Below are 5,379 nucleotides of genomic sequence, written 5' to 3' on the forward strand. Positions count from 1 at the left end.
CTAGCTTATAGCCCGTGAGAACCACTGGTACAAAAATAATAAAAAATTTATAGTAAAACTCATAATTATTAATAATTTATTTTTAATAAGTTATTAATTAAACATAATTTGTAGGATTTTCAATATAGAAATATAATTAATTATCGGCCACCATAACCGAAACTTATTCAAGACGAATATAAAATTCTTCTAATAATCGTGGATTAAATAAATAATTGTCTAACTTATTATCAACATCAATAATTTAAAAAAAAATAATGAGAAAACGACAAGTGTCATTTTTATAGAGTATTTGAAAAAAAAACGTCAATTATAGGAAAATGACAAATAACACTAATAACTACTCTTTTATAAAATAGAGGAAGATATTAAAAGGAAATTGTCAACCAATAAAAAGATTGATGTGAATGGTGTTAAAATCTAATTTCTTGGCAGTTTTGGAGCGATCACATATGCTTCAATATAAAAATGCTCAATAAAAGAAAAAAAACTTAAACTGTCTTGTAAATATAAAAATGCTTCAATTAAGAATAATTAGGGAAAAATCATAAGCGAAATATGGATAATTGTATTTGATAATCAGAGTCAACTGTGCGGATGTATCTGGGTGTCCGACTATATCGGCTTTTTTTCAAAATAATTGTCTAAATATAAAGAAGATAGTATTTAGTTTGGATGAATAGGCCGTAAATAGCCATTCTTTTATTGTAATCAACCCAAGTCTCCCCTATTTTCTTAAGAAAAAAAATAGTATACAAACTTCTTTTTTATTTTATTTTTGTACAAGCCAATGATAGATCGGAGCCGTCAATGTAGATGATATATCTAACCTAATAAATAAAGATCTTCAGGGCGGTCCAGACGGTGGGCAACACGGGCGACCGCACAAGGCCCACGTCTGCAGGGGGCCCAAAATTTATGGGCTATGTAGTGTATATATATATATATATATATATATATATATATATATATATATATATATATATATATATATATATATATATAGGGGATAGGGAATATACATTGCAGCCCCACCTAAGCTTAGGTACTAAACCTCTAAACTATATCTTTTTAACTTAGTGAATATACCTGGTTCTGTTTTCACTTAGTAAATATACCACCCCCATAGAATTTCTTTCCTCAATTATCGTTTAATCATCCCTGTTTTCTTTCCTCCATTATCGTTTATTACTTCACCCTAGTGAACATTACTGTTTTCCACCGTCGCGAAGGTCGAAGATAATCAATATACATGCTTCATTATCACAATTATTTCGTCAATCATGAATCTGCAGCTTCAAGTGTTAACCGTAAATTCCGTAATCAAAATCTTTAACTAATCAAACGACTAAGTTTCATGATGTTTGGTACCTAAGCTTAGGTGGGGCTGTAATGTATATTCACTTTTCCCATATATATATATATATATATATATATATATATATATATATATATATTATTACCTAAATGATTTTTAGGGTTTAAAGTTGGTTCAAACTCAAACTAGCTCAAAAAACAATTTCGTTTGCTTGTTATTGCTAATTGAAGGCGTTTATAATGAAAAATAAATGATCTTTTTTTTTAATCTTTATTATATTTGTCTTTAAGGGGCTTTTTTTTTCTTTTCGCCTCAGGCCCCATATACGTTTGGACCGGGTCATCTTCTTAATACATGTTATGTTTTCATTTTTTTTTGACACATATAATTTTCTAAGATTTTTTGATTTATTTTTTTCCACTTGTCATTTTATGATTTTTTTTCTATTTTATTAAATTTCACATAATATTCAAATGTAATAATTATAATAAATGTATATCAATTTCATTAATGCAACTTTCCTTTTAATTTTTCTAAAGTATCTAAACTGAATCTAATTATTTTATTTGTTTATTTATTTTAACTATTTATTTAAATTTAAAAGAGAAATACTAAAGTTAAAATAGCAAATTAAACATTACATCTCAATAATTCAATATTTTTTTTTCTTTATAAACTCAAACTTCCTAAATTTTTAGATCATCATATTTAAATTTATTTTGTCACATGTCATTTTGTGGTTATTTTAAATTTATTTTTATTTTACATGTCATTTTATTGTTTATCCATTTATTAAATTCCATATATTATTTAAATATAATAATAAATGCATTTCAATTTTATTAATAGACTTTCCTTCTAATTTCAAAATTAATAAATTAAAGTCTTATTAGTTTCCTTTGTTTATTTATCTAAATTATTTGTTTAAATTTAAAAGAGAAAAAACATTTTAAATTTAATAATTCAATATTTTTCTCACTTTTCTTATAAATTAAAACTTCTCAAATACTTTGAATTTCATATTTAATTTTTCTTCTAAATAAACTCATGTAATACATGACTCTCACACCTAATACAGAAACAAACAAACATCGATTTCTTTCTAGTTTGAAATCTATTAATTTTTTTTCTTATTATTTTGATAATTATCTTGATCTTGTAATAGAAAGATGAATAATAAAAAAATTGATTTTTCATTAATCAATTTTAACTGACAAATGGTCCAACATAATTACATGCTATTAATAAAATATAAATCAAAGAAAAAGATTATATATTACGAAATAAAGTAAAGTTTAATAAAGATAAAAATCAAGGAACCAAGCAACTATTTTTATCCACACAATTATACTATTTACATTGGCCGTATAAGTATCTGATTACAAAAAAAATGTTTTTTTTTTTAAAAAAAATTACTGCTTATTTTTATCTTAAAAGTGAATGTATCAAAGTTCATAAATGTTTACTCTCTAGAAATAGATATTTATATCGATATGGAAAAAATATTTTTTTCATCCAAAGTTTCAATTGAAGTTCACATGAAAATCTAAACTGTAATATCCATCAAATTTTTAGTCTACATGATTGTTATTCAAATATAAATGATATATATAAATGATAAATATCTAGGTGAATTATCATTAATTTATACGTATCGAATTTACATGTAAATTTTGAATAAATATTCTTATTCGCATGAGAATCTGACTAAATCCGCACGTTAATCTAAGTAATTCGTTTGATTTCTTTTTCACTATTTCTAAGATTTTAACAATCTCTCTTTTCTAATAAATGAATAGGTTTATTCTCCTGTTGACAATTGTCATTATATTAGAACTCGTCATTAATATTATATGTCTCTTATCATGCCACTTGTCAACATATTAATTATCCATTTTAAATTTCAAATTTTAAATTTTAAAATTTTCATCCTAATTACATTAAATTTTAAATTTCAAAATTTTAAAATTTTCATTTTAATTATATTAAATTAATAACATTTGATTAAAAAATAAAATTAAATTAATACATATTATAAGACGTTATAACTTCACGTATTTATTTAAACCAACGATTGTAATTTTATATAATTAAAAAAAATATCTCTTAAATAGTAATTTATTTAAAATAATTGATTAATAATTTTGATTTTTTAATATGAAAGTTTAATTAATTTTACAACCATGGTTCTCACGGGTTATAAACTAGTACATACATAAATTTACTTAAATTTATAAGTAAATTCATTCAAACTAATATGTGAATGATACAGAATTATTGTAAGATCGGGTACAATGATTAATTTAGAATGAATTAATATATGTAAACTATATATAATTTTGATTCACAAAGTTCTTATTTACGTGTTAATCTGAATAAATAGATTTTTTTTAAAAAAATAAAATAAAAAGGTATAACAATATATCTTTACTATCTTATAAAAGAAATCTTACTATTTCTAAAAATAGATTCATTATAATAATATTATTTTTTTAAGACGTCCAAACTATAAAGCTAATAGTACAACAACCTACAAATATAATAATATTATAATTTCAATCAATCCATATCTTTGACTCGGCTCTTGTATCTTTCCCTATTTTCTCTGTTGTTTCTTATCTTGACCAGTGCTCTTCAAAACCAAATTGTCATTTAAGTTCCCAGTCAATTCGCCTAATTTAAAATTTAAAAAGCACACATCTTCAAATACAATCAAACTACATGGTCTCTCAAACCCTAAATTCAACTCTCTCAAACCTGACAACGAACTTCACCACCGCCTCACAGCCGTCAGGAACCATCTCCCATTCTCCACTCTCAGTGTTGTTGCATCTTTGATACAGAGAAATAGTAGTCAGTACTGTGGAGCTGAAAAAGCACGCTTCCACCATTTCCCACGTTAACTTGTATCCTACCATGTTTCCCTTTTCTGGCATTCCACCACACTTCCATAGTTCTACTATCGATGTCACCAATATTGCCTTACTCTTTCTCTTTCTACTAGAAACGCATAGTCTACCTCCTTCAATATCGTTGATGGTTCTCTAGCTCCGATACCGGAAGACGTCGAATCGCCTCCAGCAACGACGACTGCCTATGGTGGTGGTCCCCTCTTCCTTTTCATTCCCATTGGACCTCTGGTTCCATTCTCTTGATTTCTTCTCCATATATATCACTTCCCACTATAACTCTTATTTGATTTCAAAATCCAAACCCTATGAAATAGAAAACTCTACTACGATGATAACAGTAAGTTCAAGCTTTATTTTATTTTGATATTTGTGGGTTTCAAATTATGGTTCTTGCTCCGCTTCTAAGAACGCATGGCTTTACACTGATTTCTCCAATGTCGATCACCTACTTCACTTCTTTGCTTTTATTTTTTTTCTGAATTTGTGTTATTCACAAACAAGCTATAGACGATCAATCAAGATGAACAAGCAAGACTTCATGAAGTTAGAGGTACTAATTTTAACCTCCTCGCACAACTCCTTCATTTTCTGTTGATTACTCGCTGGTTTAACGGTTTTCCCCCTTTCACAGCTGATGCGAAAGCTATTTTGAAGGGCTGAGTCAAGGATGATTACGTGGATGATGGTTCACTCCCTGTGGATGAATTGTACATATAGATCTACCCATTTGTGCTTCTTTGAGGTTTGTGATTTTTCTTTTCGTATGTAGTGATGAGCGGTGTAACCTCGATTGGAGGAAAAAGGATGGGGCTGAGGGACTTGGCTGGACTTCAAAGCTTCTTCCCTATAAAGATCGTAGATCTGACGCTTCTTGGGGTCGCTTAACACATCATACGCTTTAGAAATCTGCTTGAATTTGGCTTCCGCTTCTCCTTTGTTACTGCTAGGGTTTCTGTCCGGGTGCCAAATCATGGTGAGACGACGGTAGGCTTTTTTTAGGTCTTCATCACTAGCATTTCTGTAATCCATTGTATGATTTTCACTCTAAGGATTTTGATTTCAAAAAGATTACATCTTCACCACCTCCGACGTTAAAATTTTTGAGAGATGCAGAGGAGAAATCATTGAGAAGATTGATGGAATTAGAAT

Source organism: Lactuca virosa, chromosome 4 (genome assembly GCF_052849685.1).
Source record: "Lactuca virosa cultivar CGN04683 chromosome 4, Lactuca_virosa_CGN04683_v6, whole genome shotgun sequence".
NCBI classification, from domain to species: domain Eukaryota; kingdom Viridiplantae; phylum Streptophyta; class Magnoliopsida; order Asterales; family Asteraceae; genus Lactuca; species Lactuca virosa.